The 23,076-nt window shown below is 43.8% G+C and overlaps 1 protein-coding gene across 9 annotated transcripts in view; it reads right to left on the bottom strand.

Annotated features, from left to right (window-relative positions):
* The window catches only part of TAB3 (TGF-beta activated kinase 1 (MAP3K7) binding protein 3), a 78,898-nt gene that overhangs the window by 41,619 nt on the left and 14,203 nt on the right, over positions 1-23,076 (bottom strand). The window contains exon 1 of one of the 9 annotated variants that reach the window (XM_065590988.1): positions 5,080-7,634. The exons of the other annotated variants lie outside the window; for them this stretch is intronic. The gene's annotated coding sequence lies outside the window, so the exon portion shown is untranslated. Of the gene's footprint in view, positions 1-5,079; positions 7,635-23,076 lie in introns of those variants that run through there. 9 annotated transcript variants of the gene reach the window in all.

The raw sequence follows: 23,076 nt of genomic DNA, 5'->3' as shown, positions 1-23,076 counted from the left end.
GATGCTTATGAGCCTATCAGTGCTTTGCTGCCGGTGCACGGTGCTTTGCTGCCGGTGTGCTGCGTTTTCCTGGCGGATCCTGCTTTCTCTCTCCCTCCAGTCCTGTGCTTTCTCATTCTAATAGATTGCCGCATCACTTCTTGCAGCATGTCTTCTTTGCTTTTTCACGGTCTCTTCCTGAGTCTTTGCAGTCTCTGAGCAGGCGATAAGAGGGACAGCTGAGGTCTCAAGGTTGATGCAGCTGTATAGGCAAAACGCAACATTTAACAGAGGCAGCATTGTTTATACCAGACAGAGTAATGACTCCCCCCGCACTTAAGGTGTAGTTAACTCACGTGGTTTATACATTAGCATAATTTTTCCGTTTGAAATAGAGCACGCATATCCCACAGGAGCCTCAAAATGGTGAGTAAGGGGGACTGATTGTTTCAGGGCTGCACTGTCCTCCGGGTTTCTGTGCCTTGGGGAGAGCCAACAGCTTCAGGGGGCACCTACACTGAACACTGTCCCAACATTTTCCACAGGAGTTCGTCCTGGACGATATCTCGCTGCTGAGGGTGACCTGGGGAGCAAGGGAGGGTCTTCTACTGCAATGCGGCTTCCGCCCTGGCCCATATGCAGCTTGCCTGTGTGCAGCAATGGACCCCCCCACCCCTCACGGCACAGTGGTGCGGACACGTTAGCCTGGCTGGGACAAGAACCACGGTGGCTGACCTGATAAACCTGCGCAAACGCATTGCATACGTTCTGGATGAGAAATTCGAGGAGATTACCGAGGCCGATTACCGCGATGTGATAAACCACATCAATGCACTATTCCGCATCTAGGCATGCATGCCTAACCGTCCTCTCCCAAAGAGCCCGCACCGAAAAAATTCCTTCCCGAAAAAAACCACAAAAAACGCTTACCGGGAACCTGCTCTTCCGTTTGTTCTCCACCAAGTACCGGTCATTGCGACTGGCTACCTTCCTCCTGGCTCGAGAAGAGCTCCTGGCTGCATGGCTCCAGGGATTCCAGGGTGTCTCCATCCGGCCCACCATCATCACTCCCGTTTTCCTCCTCCTCTTCCTCCTCCCCCCCCCCCCCCCCCCCGGCTCTGAAGTGTCCATGGTGGTGTTCAGAGTGGAGGTGGGGTTAACCCCAAGTATCGCATCCAGCTTTTTGTAGAATCAGCAGGTCACGGGGGGAGCAGCTGAGCGGCCGTTTGCGTCGCGGGCTTTGCGGTAGGCACTCCGCAGCTCCTACACTTTAATCCCGGTCATGGCCCCTTTCCATCATGTCCTTTGATACCTTCCCGAAGGTATCGTAATTCCTACGTCTGGAGCGCAGCTGGGACTGTAGAGCTTCCTCCCCACAAACACTGATGAGGTCCAGCAACTCACCATTGCTCCATGCTGGGGCTTGCTTGGCGCGTGGAGGCATGGTCACCTGGAAAGATTCGCTGATAGCACTCCACACCACGCCGGGCTGAGCAAACAGGAAGGGGATTTTTAAAATTCCCGGGGAATGTAAAGGGTCAGTCACATGGTTGGTTACCTGAGGCAAGGGCAGTAGAGTTTGAACTGATGACCAGAGTGGCTAGAACAGGCATTGTGGGATACTGCTGAATAATTCTGGAGGCCATTCACAGTGCATTTGGCGTCCACACTGGCGCCGCATCGGCAGCGCTGCACTCGCTATTCCTCTCGGAGAGGTGGAGTACATGCAGCGCTGCAACCACAGAGATACAGCGCTGCAAATGCCTTGCCAGTGTGGACGGGGAGTGACTTACAGTGCTGGGGGAGCCTTTACACAGTGCTGTAACTCGCAAGTGTAGCCACGGCCTACGTTTCTAGATAATTCTATAACTTGTTTCCTAATAAGCACCAGAACCTTGATGCGCTCATCATATCTCCCTTCAACTTTTCAGAACAGCATGTTTTTATTTATAGAAAAATTAGTTCTAAACTTGCCAAATAAAAAAAACTTTTCCAATATATCTTAATTTCACATAAATACTTCAGAATGATATAAAAAGAAAGCTATTTGTTTTAATTTAACAACTGTGTGTGTTTTTTCCCCAGAAACCAAACAAAAAATTATAGGCTTTTTTTTTTTAAATGGCCTTTGTAACTACTGAAATCGTATCCAGTTCTCTAAAGCTGAAAGGAGGCTCAGACAAACTGCTAGATCACATTCTCTTCATTGAAGCAGCAGCTAGGACAGTGCTTAGCATTTAGTAAAGAGTGTCACTCCATAATTATAGTGTAGAAAATGCTGATCATAGTCTCAAATATAGATTGAAAATAATCTGAAATCCATTTTAAATATCAAAGTAAGTAATAATTTGAGATCCTATAAAATGTATGTTAATTTAACTTAGAGTTACAGTAACAGTATTTACAATAAACATCCCTTAATAAAATCCACCAGTAAAAGACAAGAAGGCTTCTGACTGAAACCCTAAATTTAAGGATGAGTTCTTAACTGAAACCAAGTTCCTAACCTGGACTTCACTCCTAAACTGAAATTAACTCCCAAGACTGGAGCAAGCTCCTGAGCTAATTTTAAACTACCAGGCTGAAGTGAGATCCCAGGGCTGGAGACCTGTTTTTTAGTCCCTTAGGTCTACCCTTTATTGGTTTTTGCCAATCAGCCCTTTCCATACAATTTCAATGGGAAGCTTCAGCACTACCACCTAACGGATGGTATTATAAAAATTGTATAAATAGCAGCATTTACAAGCCCATTCCCATGACCCAAAACAGAATCCAACAACCAGCAACAAATACATTAAGTTAATCCTTTCACTGATCTACTGTGCCCTCAGTTTCCACATTCTGCAACTTAATTCTTCACAGGGAGATTTCCCCTTGATTTTGTAAGAGCTAGTCTACACTAGAAGTGCTACACTTGTGCAGCTGTGCCGTTGTAGCGCATCTGGTGAAGACACTCTATGCCGACGGGAGAGAGCTCTCCTGTCAGCATAATAAATCCATCCCCGTGAGAGGCAGTAGCTATGTCGGCAGGAGAAGCTCTTCCACCATATCACCGTCCACACCGGTGTTTTGGTCAGTGTTACTTGTGTGTCTGAGAATTTTTTTTCACATCCCTAAGCAACGTAAGTTATACCGACAAAAGTGCTAGTGTAGACATCGCCTTATTCATACTCCTGAGCAATGTAAGTTATATCAAAGTGAGTGGTAGTGTAGACCTGGCCTTAACCCAATGATGGGCAACCTGCGGCCCAGAGGCCGCACACAGCCCATCAGGGTAATCCACTAGTGGACCGCAAGACAGTTTGTTTACCTCAACTATCCACAGGCACGGCCACCCGCAGCTCCTGGTGGCCACGGTTCGCCATTCCCAGCCACTGGGAAGTGGTGGACAATGAATTGAAAAATACTATTTCTTTTGTTTATCATTTTTACAGTGCAAATGTTTGTAATAAATAATAATATAAAGTGAGCACTGTACAATTTGTATTCTGTGTTGTAATAAAAATCAATATATTTGAAAATGTAGAAAAACAATAAATAAATCCATTTAATAAATTTCAACTGGCACTCTATTGTTTAACAGTGCAATTAATCACGATTAATTTTGTTGAGTTAATCGCGTGAGTTAACTGTGATTAATCGACAGTCCTAAAAAAAAAAAAAGCAATAATTTCATCTTGATAACAAATTCTGACTGACATATGACAATGACCAACTACCTTGCAATCTGTAATGCCCATTAAGCTTGCAGATCCTTAACTTAAATTACTAATAAAGAAATTCATATATTATAGGATATTCCTTTGATTTATGAGAAAACTAACCCTGAAGGATTTACAAATCCTCTAAGAATGCAAGTACAGTCATAAAATAATGTATTCTCAACCAAGAAGTCACCCAATGGAACACTGTACATTCTTTTCTCAGAAACACCATACATAATCAGTTCTCTGATATTCCAGTGAAGCTGAAGGGGAAAAACAATATATTTTAAGATTAGTAAAAGATGAAGCATAGACATTTACTCTTAGCACACATAATCTAAGCATATTTCTTGTAGTCTATGCAGCATGGGAAGTCTTCAGAAAAGGCTACTTTAAGTGTAAGTTTTTTCCAAGCAATATCTAATTACTTTTACAGCTCAGTTAAGAGGTCAGATTCAACAACCAATCTGAAACAATATTATTATTTAGGCATTACAAAACTGAATAGTGGCAAAGAAGTGGGTTATTCAGAGGTTTGATTTACTAGAGTAAATAAATGGAAAAATATTCCATTGCACTAGGAAGGTTTGCTTGTTATAGTGTAAACCAGCGGTTCTCAACTGGGGGTCCACGAGCCCTTTCAGGGGGGCCACGGAGCCCCACAACTGAAACCCAGTGCCCCAAGCCCCAGCACTGAAGCTGGGAGTGACGCAGGGCTGAAGCCGGTGCCCACCCCCGAAGCCGGGAGCGGCACGTGGTTGAAGCTGGAGGCCCCCATCCCCCAGCCGGGAACGGATGCCAGTGCCCCCTCAAGTCCCCAAAGCAGTGTGGAGCTGAAGCCGGCAAACCGCCCCACTCCAGCCAGGAACGGGGGGAGAGGGGGGATGAAGCCAGGAGCCCCAGCGCCCCCACCCCACCTCCAAAGCTGGGAGCCCCCTTGCCCATACACAGCACCTAGCTACTCCCCTCCCTGCACCCTTAGTTACTCCCTTGCCTGCACCCTCCCTGCACCCTGAACGACTCCCCCCCTCCCTGCACCCTGAGCGGTTTTCAAACTTTTGGAACTGAGTCCCCTTTTTGAGTTACATTTTTTGGTTATGGCCCCCTACAGCCCAGATAGGCTGGGTGGCCTCCTGAGTGAGTTAAGGGGTGGAGGTGGCGCTCCCTCCCTGGACCCTGCTGTGAGGAGCTGGCTCAAGCCCCGCCAGCTCTTGCCTCCCACCCCCAAACAGAAGTAAAACTATGCCTATGACTAAGGGTCCCTCTCCTCCCTTGCTGGGCCCTGGCGTTTTTATAGGCTTCAGCAAGAAAAAGATTGAGAACCCCTGGTGTAAACCACACACACACCAGGTATGCCTTGAGTGCTCAAACAGAGGTAGCTGATGATTTAACTTACTTTTAGAGCAGAGGCTGTCAAACATTCAGGACCCTCAGACCAGTATCCAATTTATGGCCCCATTTCTATTATCATTTGTGGTCACAATCCAAAGTAGCACAGAAGTGGGGTCAGGGAAAGAAACTGGCTGTTTTTACATGAAAGCTGGTGAATGGGGAGGCAAGGTTCTGCTGGCTGGGATCTGTTTTGAAGCCAGTGTTAGGGGTGAGGAGATGAGGGAATGCTGTCTGGCAGCTGAGCCAGATGTGTAGCTGCTGGAAAGAGATAGGAGTTGAGGGGAAGAACCTGTTCAACTCCTCCCCTAAGCTTCACCGCTGCCCAAATCATGCTCTGCTCCAGGAAAGTTCTGCTTAAAAAGATTAGGCACTGGCTGATCACCATAGGCAATGGGGCAGCTGATTCCAAATGTGTGATATTATACCCATAAAACTATCTCAGCTCCCTTGCTGCTTTGGTTACATACTTCTGAAAAATGGTATACACTTTATGGAGGGTAGTCCAACAACAAAACATGAGAAGACAAGAAGGAAACTAGCTCAGAAGACAGAATTAGAAAGCACTGAATTTAAATACAAGAATATTACTATTTTTTGGTTTGTTGCTTAACAGAGCAGAGCCCCAAAATGAGTAAATTCTTTGTCAAATGTCTGGGCTATGCTCCTAGGCGAAGATATATCATTTCTTCTCACACCCCTCAATACTGCGGCAACCTTGTAAAGACAGTTTGTTACTGCTACGCATTTTACAGGGATTGTAGAAATAAGTGACCAGGAAGGAAAATTTGCCAGGATATTAAAGTTTTTATAAATAAGTACGACACTTAAGTGGCAACCTCATTCCACTCCATGAAATCTGAACATAGCTCAAGTTAAATTCTCTTTCATCAAGGATTAACTAGGCCAAAAAAAAGGGTCTTTAACATTTCAACCCAGTCATGTCTACTATCTATTCAGTAGTCATCTGCACCCAATTATAGCCTTGTAAACATTACTGGCATGTGACCTGGCTGCAGATGCAATCATGTAATCTCACCTCTAATCCTTTGAACAGGCTTTGCAACCAAGACTGGCTCAACTTCAAACTTGCCTGTAGTGCAACTATTAATTAGGCTTTCCCTACACAAGCGGCGTCCCAAGTTTGGGCAACACTGATCTAGGACTACAGGACGGCTTACACAAAACTCCATCTCCTGCCTCAATGATCACAGTGACCAGTTGTTGGGGAGACATTCCTAGCACTGCAGGTTGCTACATCCTCCAGATTCTGGAGTTTGCTGCTTAACAGGTAGGAAGCAGACTGGGCAGAGACAGTTACATTACAAAGAAAAGTCAATTGTAACCTGAAAACAAGGTAGAGGAACACACAGAACTATGTCAATTTAAAATGCCAAACTGAACCACAAAGAAAGCGGACTTTCGGCAAAACATAGCTCAGCCCACTGCTGGGACAACACTGTAATGATCTAAACCAAGTGCAACTGGCCGAGACACCAATAAATTTAGACTGTATGCGTGGCATTAACAACTGAAATTCAGCTCAGATAAAAAAGACTGTTCTTCTGGGCATGAGTTGTCATACCACTTTGGAGACGAGCCAAAAATGCAGACTATCACTTGAAAGCTTTGGCATGGGAAAGACAATGAGAGAAATAGTACTGCGACAAAGTAAATGTTGATTCATCATTAAAGCTAGCAACGCCAATCAAATAATTGAGGGCTGTGAATGATGTTGAGACTTCTTAAAGTATGCTGGGGCTACTGATGGATTTCATGTCTCAATTCTTTGTTCATTTCCCCTCTCAATCTGCAGAGCTCTACAACCATAAAATAAAGATGTGGTGGATCACAAAGGTGCTTCGCTTGCTCGCCTGTCATGATGCAGGATACCAGAATATTAAATAATTAGACAATGCGCAGAAAAGAGTAGATAAGGGTGCCACTGCTGCAGTAAAACCAAGAAATATGTGGTAAATCTGTGCTAAATGCCTTGGGGACCTTAGTTTACATTCTGTTGCCTTACAATACTAAGATTATGAGATGCTAACAATTGGCAATTTAACTACAATCTCACTAGTGGCAGAAAGGTGTCTGAGTGCATCCTGAGGGTCGACATAGATGCCTATCGAAGCAAAATCACACTGACCTGACATATGTCTCTACTGTCTTACCTAAATCTTCCATAACATTTGTGAGCAGAGGGGAAAGCACAACCAAGAACACAAATTGGGATTTTCCCTTTTATCCTAGGCAAATTACTACAATTGTTGGACACACTGTGCAGGTATGCATGATGAGGGATGCCACGTGCCAGTATTTTGTTCATACTGACACTGCAGTAGTAGAATGACACAGATCTCCATGTTCCTGTGCTTATGCTATATGATCTTTTAATCCTTTGTAGTTTTAAAAAATAAATTCATTTGCTGTTATTTAATGACTGCTGTATGTAATAAAAGGATTATGACTGAAAAGGATTTCATGGATTCTATGCAGACAATATAAAATAAGGTTGTTTTTCTTCATTCAACAATGATAAACAAGTTTTTCAAAACAGAGCCGATGTTGGAAATGGAAAAGAAAGTTTAAAGCAAACATGTTGCTTACTTACAGCTGAGATCACATTTGGGGATAATTCTTGTTGTCCTGACAATACTCATAGAAAGCAGGATTGCACTTCTGAGACAGGTATCCCCACCTCTATGCTGTGGGACCAAATTTATGATAAAAAATAAGCTTCATTGCAATTTGACAGCCCAGATAACCCATTTGGGTTCAGAAAGAACATGTATTGCCCATAACTCAGGTGCATAAACTTGAAGAGTGGTTGTCGGAAGATTTCAGCAGGGCCTCAAAAAGATGCAAGCTAGGATAAATTTCTACATCAACCAGATAATGAAGGAATTAAGGACTCCCCAGCAACAATATACTACTGTACCATATAAACCAAATGCCAGAAGCCAGAAAGTTGTATGGCAATCTGGCATGAACTGGCTTACTTGCTGATACACACAACCTATAGCTATTGATTAAGCAATTCATGAAATACATGATGTGGCTGGGGGGAAAAAAAAGAACCCCAAAGTTAACCAGGCATACTGTCAGCTTTGCCAGCTTTCATGAACACCACAATTTTGGCCTGTTATATGCAATCTCATAGTGATGCAGCCTTTCACCGGTCACATTTTTGGAGAACAGAACAGGAGAGAACTCCCACATACAATGCTATGCAGTTTAGAAGAAGATGTACTGAACTGCAAACCCACAGAACATGAGTTCTAATCTCAGCTCTTCCACAGGCTACTGTTAATGTTTTTGTTCTTAACCACCTTAAAATGAGCCATGGTTTCATCCCTTAGGGGTGGGGAAGGGAACTATAAATTAATTTTATAGTAAGATAAAGGAGCTTGCACAATGTCACTTCAGATGGTGCTGGGAGTAGAGAATACAGAACCCAAGTCTGTAATATAATGAAGGCAACTCTTCCATTTTGCCAACAGTCTTTCAGAAGAAATGTTTCAAATTGGGTACTTCTGTAATCCACACTAACACAGTGTAGCTCTTACAGCTATAAGGTTCATGACTCTGCTATTACTTCAATGCTAAGACATCTGGTTGTTTAGGTCAAGTGGTGGAGGTGCCTACTTCTACTTCTGGGGATCCCAGCTTCAGTCCCCCAAATTACACAAGCAGGGATGATGTATTACTCCTGAGGGAATTCTGCGCCACTGTGCACATGCAGAATTCATGTGTCCCACAGATATTTTTATTCTCCACAGAAAATATATTCTGCCAGAGATGCTCTACAGTTACATCTTTCACCCACCAGGGGCTGCTGTGATGCCAAAACAGAGGCAGCCGACTCACCGGCTGCATCAGCCAGCAGCCGATATGGAGAGAGCAGAAACTGCATTCCTCACAGCACCCCGCCTGCAGAGCCAGGTGAGGCAGCACGGGATATGTGGGATGGAGGGAAAAGAGAGTGGGGTACACAGGGCTGCTGTAGGTGGTCACAGATTGGAGTTTAGAAGGGCTAGTGGGGGTAGACTGGAGTGGCAGCTGAATGAGTCGGGGTGCAGGGACACATGGAGATGAGGGGGGGGTGGCCAAGTGGGGGTGCTGGGACACATGGGGACAGGGGCAGATGTGCCTGACTGATTGGGAGATGCTAGGGGTCTGCCAGGGTCTGCATGGGTAGGCTTCCCAAATCCCTAACAATCCCTCCTCTCCCCCAAAATGTTACATACTTCTCCCACCTATAACCAATCACCCTCCAGGTTCACTCCCAGGCTCTTTCCCAGCATTGACTTCCTTCCCCCTCAGCTCCTCCATTACCCTGATTCCCCCCAAGCCTTTGCACTGCTTCTGACGGGTTCAGGAAATACATTTCTGTATTGTAGTTTGAATGAATTATTACTCAAAGTTCTGTATTAATATGCCTAATAAGGAATCTAGTTGTCAAAAAACATTTCCTGAATCTTTGTCTCTGTATTACTACAGACATACTTGTTGACAGGTATTTTGAAATAAATTACCAAAATAATTAAAACTGGCATGATTATATTGTGTTATTTTGACAAATATGCAGTCAATACTATCTCTATTAGCAGAATTGCTTACTATCTTAAGGTGCTCAGATACTATGGTGATGGAGAACTTGTAAAAACCTATTATTTATAGGTTTATTATAATTGTTTTTATTTTTATATATATATATATAGTTTCATTTCCCCCCACTACTGGAAGTTTAACCTAAATTAATGTGTTGGCTTTGCCCGCCCTCTTACAGATGTAGAAGATGCTATTCCATGGCACCAGCAAAGCATAGCATTTCAGGGCCCAGAGACCAGCTTACTTCCTCTGGAATTATTTGTGTAGCTCGTCACAAAGAAAACACTAAAAACAACAGCAGTAAGTGGACAGATTAAGAGTCTCCTACTGCTGAAATGGATACCATGGAAATCCTTTCAGTGAGATAATGGCAATTTTTCTGTATTTTATAAACAAATGTTACTTATAGCATCCTTAGAAGTCTTATTATAGCAAATGACCCATCAAACCTTTCCATTATAGTTTATCAAAAGTTTATATATAATCTCTGCCATATATAAAAACTCTGGATTTAAACTTGGCAATATTTCAGTCCAGAAGCAATTAAAAAATTTAAAAACCAAGAGTAGAATTGGCAGGTCAATTCTCTGACTGCACTGAGTATTATTATATAGCTAAATATATTTCTATTTAATTAAAATTGCAGGTACAAACGAACACTATAGTACAGATGACAATCATTAAATATGAAGGGATCTCAACACTACACTGAGTAAAACATCAATCAGCACATTTTTATTAAAGAGGCAACCAATTCCTTGAAGATATTAACAGATCTGTGCTAGAGGAACTGTTAATTGATACACATTTCAGTTTAGAATATCAATACAAGTGGGAGAATGGACATATCCCTAAGGAAATTTATAATTCACAGGCAGGCAACATCCTCAATAGTAAAGCTGTCCAACACTTTCTATTGTAAGTCCCTATTTTCAGATGCTTATCCTTTTGCCAAATTATTATGCTGAAATTTTCCATGCTGGGTGTCTGCCTCAGTCAACCTCACTTTTTTTTGGCAAGTTTCAGCTAAAAAACAGCCATAAACAAGAACAAGATTAGGGAAAAAATAAAGTTTTGCTAATGTTAAAAAAAATCTTAGTTGTTTCACTAAGAAACTCTATTGCCTCCAGGCTTTGGAGCAAAGGCTTGAAATTTGGTTGAGGTGGGGAGGGAGCGTCATCCTGGTCTTAGAGCTGCACCTTTTGTAGTCCCCATGAACGTCCACCCAAATTTCACCAAGTTATGAGCCTCTTAAAATTAAATTAAATTAAATAAAATAAATAAATAAATGAATGAATAAAATCACAGTTTGCACATGCTCATTAGAGACTTGCCAGAGTTTGGAAGCTAAATTCTCTGAAGATCCCATTTGCACTCAGCATGCTCCATCCCCTTAGAACTGCCTTGTGCCAACTGGACTGTACATATGCCATTCCCACAGAGTGACTGAGCATGTGCCATACTAGCAACGCAAATGCTGAACAGGTGTTTCTCTGCAATTGCTCCTACTTGTTTCTGTAGCACTGGGCACAGGAATTAAGAGCTAAGACGGTCTCCTCTCCTTTCAATGCCTCTGCTTGCTGGCACCGAGATAGCACAGAAGAGAAGGAAGAAGCAACCACACTGGAATATAGAGTGCTGATGACAGTGGGGAGGGATCAGGAGCTGGTGTGAACAGTAGGGATAGGACCAAAAGGTGGTATAAGCAAGCATATGGGGGATTGGAGCCTAAACTGTGGAGAAGGGAACTAGAGAGGAGCGCAAGGTACAGAAGAATCAGACCACTATAGCACATTCCTTTCCAGAACCTAGAATTGAATCAGAGTCTCTACATTCATCTGCTACGACAAAAAGCTGTGTAACCCAAAATGTGTCCACATCTAGAACAATAGCCTATTAATGCTACCAGTTATTCAATTAGCTCAAAGTGGTAGAAGTCTATGCTGTGGATGTAAAGGCCCAAACCCTGAAGACTACCTAAATGGGGGTCAATATGGTTCCACATCACAGAATTTCTGGGGTTTTTTAAAGGTTTTTTTTAAATGCAGAAGTTATGTAAAAACGTGTTAGAACATCATTAAGGTTGTAAAGTAAGCACTTAAAAGTTACCAAATGCCAGAATTAAGGCTATGAAATTTTGATTCGACTCCCTTGTACAAGCATTATGATATAGCCGATTACCTGATCACATACTTCTTCCCCACAGGACCCTTGTGTCATCCAATGAATGGGCCATGTGATCTTTAGGTGGCACTCAGCCTTGCAGTACTGGCCACCCCTGGCAGTACTGCTTGTGAAAACATACTGGGGCACTCGGTGTCAGATGACAGTTTAGATTTGTTTATTTTTGTTGGCATGATTAGTGAGTTTTCATGCCCAAATGAAGGCACTGAGATGCTGCCTGTCTAGACTTGGTTGCCTGTGAAAGGCCACTATTTCAGCTAAAATCCCCCCCACCCCCCCGCCCCTGCAGTTAAACTGACCACTTGACAAACAGCCACGTTTATCTTCAGCAGTCATACCATGTTAAAACATTGATTTGAATATCTTCTAGGCTGCCCTAACTACTCCCCCCTTTGGCTACCTACTTTCACTTTGGCCAACAATGGTGTAGATATGCATAACATGACTCTCTCATTCTTACATGTTTTGATGAGCAGGGAAATATTTACTAATGTTGGCATTTAAAGTATCATTACGGGTTAGTGAGTTAGCACGCAGCTATATAAGAGGGTGAGTTCATTGCTTCAGACTCCCCACAAATTCACACATCACTGTAATTTATGTCACAATTTTAGATTTTATGTGCCATCATAACAGCTACAGACTTTCATTAAAACAGCAGAAAGAAAACACTGAAAAACCATGAAAGGATTGTCCTTCCATCCCTGGCTAGTACTTTGTTTCCCCACACAAGAGGACAGGTATCACTGTGGGCACTACTACTTTAATAGGTCTTCAGTATTAGCAGTATGTTAAGCAGCTACTGAATTCAGCTAAATATTTTCTGTTCCTTAATGACTGCTGGAGAAACGTGAAAATATTGTTTGAGAGTTCCATAAGGTACCGGTCTTCTTTCCAGTAAGAGTTAAGTCTTTAAAAATGTTCAGTCATTTTTAAACAGCTATAATCCAAAAGTCACTTGCAGAATTTAACCAAATATAAACATTGTTAGTCCTCCCCAACATTAACCAGAAAAGTCTTTCCTAATTCAAAGTAGGGAGGTAGGTGAGGAGAGTGTTAAATGAGGCACAGGCGGCAGGTTTGTATAATTTTTGGTGGTGCCCAGAATAGCTCCAAGTCCCACCCTCCCTCCACCCCCCACCTGTCTTGTAAGCCAATATATATATTTTTAAATAATGTAAAAATGTGAGGGCTCTGGGGTGGGTCTGGTGATGAGGGGTTTGGGGCGTGGGAGGGGCTCAGGCAGAGGGTGGGGTGGGGCTGAAAGGTTCACGATGCAAGATGGGGCTCAGGGCTGAGGCAGAGGGTTAGGGTGAAGAGGGATGAGGGCTCTGGCTGGGGATGACGAGTTTGGGGTGTGGGAGGGGCTCAGGGCTAGGGCAGAGAGCTGGAGTGCAAGGGTTGAGGGCTCTGGCTGGGGGTGTGGGCTCTAGGGTGAGGCGGGGCTGGGGATCAGGAGTTTGGGGTGCAGGCAGGCCACAGAGGAGGATCCCCCCAGCCTTCTCCCCGCCGGCAGCAGCAAGCTCTGGGGGAGGGGCTCCCCCCTCCCTCCCCAGCACTCACACCACTGTCACTGCATGTGCTCCTAGGGCCCCTCTCAGGTCCAGGAAGCCCCCTCGCCCCCTCCCCCGTGGTGGGTGCTGGGGGGGAGGGGCTGCCATCACATGTGCGCCTCCTCCCCTGCTGCTGCCCCTCACTGTAGCCTCACTGGGGGTGGGGGATGGGGCTGCCCCTTGCTCAGCATGGGACAGGAAAGTTGACTGCGGGTGGGGGGGCCCCCTGTGGTGGTGGAGGGTCCCGCCGGAAAATGGAAGGTTCAAGGCAGAAGGGCAGGGTCAGCCTGCCCTGGCACTAGTGGTGGGGAGCACTAGGACCCTGCAGTGGCAGTTGATGCTGGAAGCCAGCAGGGATGCTCTGGGACCCAGGGGAGGCGCGCGGGGGCAGCAAGTGGGGGCCGGGGAACACTCCGGGGAGGCACATGGGGGCAGCAAGTGGGGCCGGGGGAGGAGACCTGGCCCCAAACATTGGTGGAGCCAGGCTCCTGGGGCCTGAATATTGCTGGAGCCCGGGCACACAGCCTCATATAACTCGCTGCCCCTGAAATGAGGTTCATAACACCCACATGCAACTTTAGCTACAAAGTCACAACCAAATCATCTGTAAATTTTCCACATTTACACATTTTGATTCTGACCCTATAAGCCCACCTGCATCAAATGGAGCCTCAATGAAGTCAGCTAGTGTATACAGGAGCTTGCACCATCAGGGGAGCTCTTCATTATTGTGAATATATCTTACTTTTTCAATGTGATTTCTGCAAAAGTTAACCTCATTAAAAATATTTTAAAGATTCAACTCAGAAAAATTAATGTAAAAACTAGGGCTGTCAATTAATTACAGTTAACACATGTGATTAATTTTTCTAATTGTGATTAATTATGACTAAGAAAAAAATTAATCAGTTTTAATTGCACTGTTAAACAATAAAACAATTTACATTTATTAAAATATTTTTGGATGTTTTTCTACATTTTCAAATACATTAATTTCAATTACAACACAATACAAAGTGTACAGTGCTCACTTTATATTATTTTTGATCATTTTACAGTGCAAATATTTGTAAACAAAGAAATACAGTAGTATTTTCCTATTCACCTCATACAAGTACTATAGTGGAATCTCTCAATCATGAAAATGCAACTTACAAATGTAGATTTTTTTTGTTACATAACTGCACTGAAAAACTTTAGTGCATCTGGCATGTAAATATCTTGCGATGCTGGCTACAACAATGCCTTGCGAACGCCTATTCTCACTTTCAGGTGACATCATAAACAAGAAGCGGACAGCTTTATCTACTGCAAACATAAACAAACTTGTTTGTCTTAGCAATTGGCTGAACAAGAAGTAGGACTGAGTGGACTTGTAGGCTCTAAAGTTTTACATTGTTTTATTTTTGAATGCAGTTATTTTTTGTTCCCAAATCTACATTTGTAAGTTCAACTTTCATGATAAAGAGATTACACTACAGTTCTTGTATTAAGTGAATTGAAAAATACTGCCGTATATACTCGTTCATTAGCCTGTTCGTTTATAAGCTGACCCACCCCCCCCAAGATGGTTAGGTAAAAGGAGCAAAAACCGTATGACCCTTTCATAAGCTGACCCTATATTTCAGGGGTTGGCAAACTTTGGCTCCCAGCCTGTCAGGGTAAGCCGCTGACGGGACGTTTTGTTTACTTGGAGCATCTGCAGCTCCCATTGGCTGGGAACAGCGAAGCGCGGCCACAGGGAGCTGAGGGCCTCCATGCCTGCAGATGCGCCAAATAAACAAAAAGACAATGTAATAGATATTCAATTCAATGATTCCATAGAGTTTTAAATCATCAAATTTGGTGTTGTCCCATTTATAAGCTGACCCCAGCTCTTTGATGCCACCAAAAATATTTGGCTTATGAATGAGTAGATATTGTATTTTTATTTCTTTACAGTGCAAATATTTGTAATAAAAAATAAATATAAAGTGAGCACTGTACACTTTGTATTCTGTGTTATTATTGAAATCAATATATTTGAAAATGTAGAAAACATCACAACATATTTAAATAAATGTATTCTATTATTGCTTAATCGCACAATTAAACGGGATTCATTATTTTAATCGGTGGACAGCCCCAGTAAAAACATTTTTCACATGGATGTTGTGAAAAGAAAAACATTCAGTGAGGCCTTGATCCTGCAATCAAGATCGATGTGTGCGGATGCTTGCTCACTCGGCCCACATTGACTTAAGTGGTGCTCAGCCTGGATGCCAGGATCTGCCCAGAAGAATAAGATTACAGAAGCAGGGCCTTCATTTCTTCTCTGGTTCTAAAACATTTACTCTGATTAGAAGAGCAATTTGCTACACAGTTTTCAAAAGAAACAAAAAACAATCAATAAATATATTCCAAGTGCTGTCATTGCCTAAAAGACTGCAGTTTTCCAAACAGGCATTTAAGTTTTTCCTTCTGATGTTTACATTAACAACTTCTAAGAATAACTGGGCATGAGAACCAAGAGTCCACGTGGTCATTTAGCTTAGGTCTCAGTTTCATATTCTGAACTACAGTGTTGACAAAAGCCATGTTTCTTATTTGTATCTTTTGTTAAGCACTATATTGCGCATGTCAAACCTGGCAATAATTAGCACACTCCATTGTGAAAGACAATTACAGCAAATATCTAAACTTAAATTGTATTGCAACATGCTGTAAATTTTAATAAAACTTCTTACAAATTTAGGAAATCCATCATCATAGCAAATCCGAAAGGGACAGTCTCACAAACTTAGCTCCACCGGATCATTCTCTGGCAAGGTGCTTGAGGTGGTCTGGTTGTATATTCAGCTTATGTCCATCACTGGCAATCTTGTCATGCCACTAAAGCTTTTGACGCCCAGGCAATTACTGGTCACATAGGAGCATTTATTGGTGTACACACTTCAGAATTTGTTGATCTTCAGTTCTATTAATGTATCCATATCAAGAAAGCCACTGAAACTAAACAAGTGCTGATGGAGGCGGTTGCTGGATTTGACTTCAACTATCTCATTTCTAATCTTGTTCTTGATATGGAACAGCTAACGAAGATGACAAGGATCAGAAACATCAATCAAGTGTTCTTCAGCTCCTCACATTTCACTACCATACACTGGAGTTGGTATAACTGTGGCTCTTTAGTTTGACAAATTTGTAGCAAACCTGACGTCACAACATCCCCCCAGGGGACCCTGAAGGATCTGAAACATGGCACGGCTGCAGCTATACACACATCCATATCTTTTGAGTAACCTCCAGCACTGTCTATGATGCTGCACAAATGTTTGAAAGCTGCCATCTACTCGATGTCCCCTCCAGACAAGTTAATATTGAGCTGGTTGTAATCTGGAGCTGGAGGCTGCTTGATGGTAATTACGCTTGATCATTGCCTGTTAGGTTCACTTCCTCTGGGGCACCTGGCATTGGCCACTGTTGATAGACAGGATACTGGGCTGGATAGACCTTTGGTCTGACCCAGTACGGTCATGCTTATGTTCTTACCTTGATCCAGATTAATAACCAGACCAGTGCGCACTGCTTCTTGCCCAACCAGATCAGACATCAGCTGCAGGGATTGACCAAACTGAGCCAACAAGACAATGTCATCAGCAGCTATGACACTGTCTGGTAAATTTAGGGGATCCAACAACATGCAAATAAAGCAGCTGTCAGATGTTTCTTTCGAACAGGAGACAGGTGAGCAAAGCCCACGGGTAAGTGGTGAACATGGAGACCTGGGAGATGGGTCAGAAACAAGCGGGAGCGTGGGCTATAATGGCAGAGAGAAAGGATGGTCAGGGCAAAACTGGGAGTCAAGATCAAACCAGTATCTTAGATGCCTATATACAAATGCGAGAAGTATGGGTAACAAGCAGGAAGAACTGGAAGTGCTAATAAATAAATACAACTATGACATTATTGGCATCACTGAAACTTGGTGGGATAATGCACATGATTGGAATGTTGGTGTGGATGGGTACAGCTTGCTCAGGAAGGATAGACAGGGGAAAAAGGGAGGAGATGTTGCCTTATATATTAAAAATGTACACACTTGGACTGAGGTGGAGATGGACACAGAAGATGGAAGTGTTGAGAGTCTCTGGGTTAGGCTAAACGGGGTAAAAAACAAGGGTGATGTCATGCTAGGAGTCTACTACAGGCCACCTAACCAGGTGGAAGAGGTGGATGAGGCTTTTTTTAAGCAACTAACAAAATCATCCAAAGCCCAAGATTTGGTGGTGATGGGGGACTTCAACTATCCAAATATATGTTGGGAAAATAACAGCGGGGCAGAGACTATCCAACAAATTCTTGGACTGCATTGCAGACAACTTTTGATTTCAGAAGGTTGAAAAAGCTACTGGGGGGAGGCTGTTCTAGACTTGATTTTTAACAAATAGGGAGGAACTCGTTGAGAATTTGAAAGTAGAAGGCAGCTTGGGTGAAAGTGATCATGAAATCAGAGTTTGCAATTCTAAGGAAAGGTAGAAGGGAGTACAGCAAAATAGAGACAATGGATTTCAGGAAGGCGGATTTTGGTAAGCTCAGAGAGCTGATAGGTAAGGTCCCATGGGAATCAAGACTGAGGAGAAAAACAACTGAGGAGAGTTGGCAGTTTTTCAAAGGGACACTATTAAGGGCCCAAAAGCAAGTTATTCCGCTGGTTAGGAAAGATAGAAAATGTGGCAAAAGACCACCTTGGCTTAACCACGAGATCTTGCATGATCTAAAAAATAAAAAGGAGTCATATAAAAAACGGAAATTAGGACAGATTACAAAGGATGAATATAGGCAAACAACACAGGAATGCAGGGGCAAGATTAGAAAGGCAAAGGCACAAAATGAGCTCAAACTAGCTACGGGAATAAAGGGAAACAAGAAGACTTTTTATCAATACATTAGAAGCAAGAGGAAGACCAAAGACAGGGTAGGCCCACTGCTCAGTGAAGAGGGAGAAACAATAACAGGAGTCTTGGAAATGGCAGAGATGCTTAATGACTTCTTTGTTTTGGTCTTCACCGAGAAGTCTGAAGGAATGCCTAACATAGTGAATGCTAATGGGAAGGGGGTAGGTTTAGCAGATAAAATAAAAAAAAGAACAAGTTAAAAATCACTTAGAAAAGTTAGCTGCCTGCAAGTCACCAGGGCCTGATGAAATGCATCCTAGAATACTCAAGGAGCTAATAGAGGAAGTATCTGAGCCTCTAGCTATTACCTTTGCAAAATCATGGGAGACAGGAGAGATTCCAGAAGACTGGAAAAGGGCAAATATAGTGCCCATCTATAAAAAGGGAAATAAAAGCAACCCAGGAAACTACAGACCAGTTAGTTTAACTTCTGTGCCAGGGAAGATAATGGAGCAAGTAATTAAGGAAATCATCTGCAAACACTTGGAAGGTGGTAAGGTGATAGGGAATAGCCAGCATGGATTTGTGAAGAACAAATCATGTCAAACCAATCTGATAGCTTTCTTTGATAGGATAACGAGTCTTGTGGATAAGGCAGAAACTGTGGATGTGGTATACCTAGATTTTAGTAAGGCATTTGATACGGTCTCGCATGATATTCTTCTCGATAAACTAGGCAATACAACTTACATGGGGCTACTATAAGGTGGGTGCATAACTGGCTGGATAACCGTACTCAGAGTTGTTATTAATGGTTCCCAATCCTGCTGGAAAGGCATAACAAGTGGGGTTCCAGAGGGGTCTGTTTTGGGACCGGCTCTGTTCAAGATCTTCATTAATGACTTAGATATTGGCATAGAAAGTACGCTTATTAAGTTTGCAGATGATACCAAACTGGGAGGGATTGCAACTGCTTTGGAGGACAGGGTCATAATTCAAAATGATCTGGACAAATTGGAGAAATGGTCTGAGGTAAACAGGATGAAGTTTAACAAAGACAAATGCAAAGTGCTCCACTTAGGAAGGAAAAATCAGTTTCACACATACAGAATGGGAAGAGACTGTCTAGGAAGGAATACAGCAGAAAGGGATCTAGGGGTTATAGTGGACCACAAGCTAAATATGAGTCAGCAGTGTGATGCTGTTGCAAAAAAAGCCAACGTGATTCTGGGATGTATTAACAGGTGTGTTGTGAGCAAGACATGAGAAGTCATTCTTCCACTCTACTCTGTGCTGGTTAGGCCTCAGCTGGAGTATTGTGTCCAGTTCTGGGCACCGCATTTTAAAAAAGATGTGGAGAAATTGGAGAGGGTCCAGAGAAGAGCAACAAGAATGATTAAAGGTCTTGAGAACATGACTATGAAGGAAGACTGAAAGAATTGGGTTTGTTTAGTTTGGAAAAGAGAAGACTGAGAGGGGACATGATAGCAGTTTTCAGGTATCTAAAAGGGTGTCATAAGGAGGAGGGAGAAAACTTGTTCACCTCAGCCTCTAAGGATAGAACAAGAAGCAATGGGCTTAAACTGCAGCAAGGGAGGTTTAGGTTGGACATTAGGAAAAAAGTTCCTAACTGTCAGGGTGGTTAAACACTGGAATAAATTGCCTAAGGAGGTTGTGGAATCTCCATCTCTGGAGATATGTAACAGTAGGTTAGATAAATGTCTATCAGGGATGGTCTAGACCCAGGGGTCAGCAATGTTCGGCACGCGGCTCGCCAGGGTAAGCACCCTGGCAGGCCGGGCCAGTTTATTTACCTGCTGATGCGGCAGGTTCGGCCGATCGCAGCCCCCACTCACCGCGGTTCGCCATCCCGGTCCAATGGGGGCGGCGGGAAGCGGCACGGGCTGAGGGATTTGCTGGCCGCGGCTTCCCGCTGCCCCCACTGGCCCGGGACAGCGAACCGCGGCCAGTGGGGGCCGCGATCGGCCGAACCTGCCGCATCAGCAGGTAAATAAACTGGCCCGGCCCGCTAGGGTGCTTACCCTGGTGAGCCGCGTGCCAAACGTTGCCAACCCCTAGTCTAGACAGTATTTGTTCCTGCCAAGAGGGCAGGGGACTGGACTCGATGACCTCTCGAGGTCCCTTCCAGTCCTAGAATCTATGAATTCAAGCTAGGAGACAACAGAAATCACAGTAATGGGATTTAAAATTTTGTGATATATTTGGAGGCAAATATGAGAATATTTTCTCACTACACATTTGAGTAAATAATGGAACACGTATTTAACTGCTGTACATTTTTAACTCCACCACTACTGCTAACAGAAAAGGTTGTTTCATCAGATAAACATGACTCCAGATTAGAGACGATCTCATCCAATTTGGGATTCAGTTAGGAAGTCTTAAAATAAAGAGTAATTTGTGATGATCCACAGTATTACGGTTTCTCATTTACGTATACACTAGAGTTACCTAGCATCCTAAATTTCAAGGAAGAGAAGGAAGGATTTTTTGGCCCTTTTTCATACCAAAATCCAGGATAACTCTTGTGCTTTTTATTGCTTCTTGCTCAGATAGTGTGCCTGAACTAGACACATCCAGCTCCTTACTGAATTCTTTGGCAGAGGGCTGCAAGATGGTTTCCACTTGTGTGAGGACTTCAGTTTACTTTCCATTTCTATTCGGAGTCACAGAGATAGGGAGATTGAACAGAAACTATTCTAATAAATCCCTTTGAGAGTCAGAGGTCTGGAAGTGCCTGGACTTCTCAGAACTTGCTTTCCTTGGAGGTTTGGTTCCCTTCTGAGGTCCTGCTTGTCCAGCCTTTTGAAGAATGTCTGGATTATAGGTGCCCCTGTTGAGGCACTGGAGGAAAAAGGATTTTTGCTCAGGTAAGTAGTTCCCATGATGAGATACTTAGGGATGCGAGCTAGTGGAGAGAGACTGCCCATAGAAAAGGAAATTTTACACTAGGAGATATTTCCCATTTCTAAACGCATGGATCTGAAACTAAGGTCTTAATGGAGGGATCCCAGTTGATGGACCGATGACCTATCGCTTGCACTTAAGGGGAGGAAGGCCATTGGGGTGGGCCACTCCAACAGGTGGAGATGAAGGCCCCTTTATAGTATTTCATGCATCTGCTGAAGGTCCTTAGTAGTATTTCATGCATCCTTGGGGCTCCATATGGTGGTGCTCTCCCACTGGGGATAGGGAATAGGCAACAGTAGCTGTACTACAGGCCCAGATTGCTAAAGCAGGTTTGGCTTTGTTTCAATAAGCCACCCAGTCAGTCAGTGTTCCAGGCTAGGGAAGCACACGGGTAAAATTTTCAAAAAGTTCCTGAGTCCCATTTTCAAAATGATGGGAATTATTTAGTAGCCTATGTCCCAATGACTTTCAATAGGACTTAGGGTATGTCTATGCAAGGATTAAAAAAACCCTGGCTGGCCAGGGTCACCTGACTCAGACTCACGGGGCTCAGACTCTGTGGCTGAAAAACTGCTGTGTAGACATTTGGGCTCAGGCTGAAACCTAAGCTCTGGGACCCTGTGAAGAGAGAGAGGGTACGTCTATATTTACCTCCGGGTTCAGCGGTAAGCAATCGATCCCGGAAGTGCTCGCCGTCGATGCCGGTACTCCTGCTCCGCAAGAGGAGTAGGCGAAGTCGACGGGGGAGCCTGCCTGCCGAGTGTGGACCTTTGGTAAGTACCTTTAAGTTCGAACTAAGGTACTTTGACTTCAGCTACGTTATTCACGTAGCTGAAGTTGCGTATCTTAGTTCAAACTGGGGGGTTAGCGTGGACCAGGCCAGAGAGTCCCAGAGCCTGGGCTCCAGCCCAAGCCCAAATGTCTATATTGCAATTTTACAGTCCTGCAGCCCAAGCCCTGTGAGGCCACGTCAGCTGACGGGCCTGCCACTGGTGTTTAACTGCAATACAGACGTACCATAAGGCGCTTTTGAAAATTTTACACTGCTCCACAGACCCTCCTTTCTCTATTCCCACTTTATCTTTGGCCTGGTCCCCACTAACGCCCCACTTCGGACTAAGGTACGCAAATTCAGCTACGTTAATAACGTAGCTGAATTCGAAGTATCTTAGTCCGAACTTACTGCGGGTCCAGACGCGGCAGGGAGACTCCCCCGTCGATGCCGCGTACTCCTCTTGCCGAGCTGGAGTACCGGCGTCGACGGCGAGCACTTCCGGGATCGATTTATCGCGTCTTAACCAGATGCGATAAATCGATCCCAGAACATCGATTGCCTGCCGCCGGACCCTCCAGTAAGTGTAGACATACCCTTTGCCACATCAGAAGGGAACAAAAGGACACCGAGACTACTCCCCCTTCTACTCTACGAAGTGGCTATGGTCACTAGCTCCTGACTGCAGAAAATCTGTTCATGTGTTCTGTTGGATACATCACAGGAGTTTTAGGGCTACACAGCGCACAAGAAGAAGAATCTAAGGGCTTGTCTACACTGGCAATTTATAGTGCTGCAACTTTCTCGCTCACAGGTGTGAAAAAACACCCCCTTGAATGCAGCAAGTTTCAGCGCTGTAAAGCGTCAGTATAGACAGCGCTGTGCCATGACTAGACGAGCCACGTTAAAGCGTTGCCATGGCCAGTGTAGACTAGCCCTCAGATACATATCCTTTAAAGAAAGAATAAATCTTCTTAGAAAGTCATTATTTCCAGGAGTGCATCTCTGCTGATTCACTTGCAGCATCTGTTTGAGACAAGGTCATTTGCATGAGCTCCAGCCAGAAGCAGAAA

The sequence above is a fragment of the Chrysemys picta genome, chromosome 1, assembly GCF_011386835.1.
Source record: "Chrysemys picta bellii isolate R12L10 chromosome 1, ASM1138683v2, whole genome shotgun sequence".
Taxonomy (NCBI): Eukaryota; Metazoa; Chordata; order Testudines; family Emydidae; genus Chrysemys; species Chrysemys picta.
Note: the sequence above shows the minus strand (reverse complement) of the source record. Positions and strands in the feature narration are given on the sequence as shown.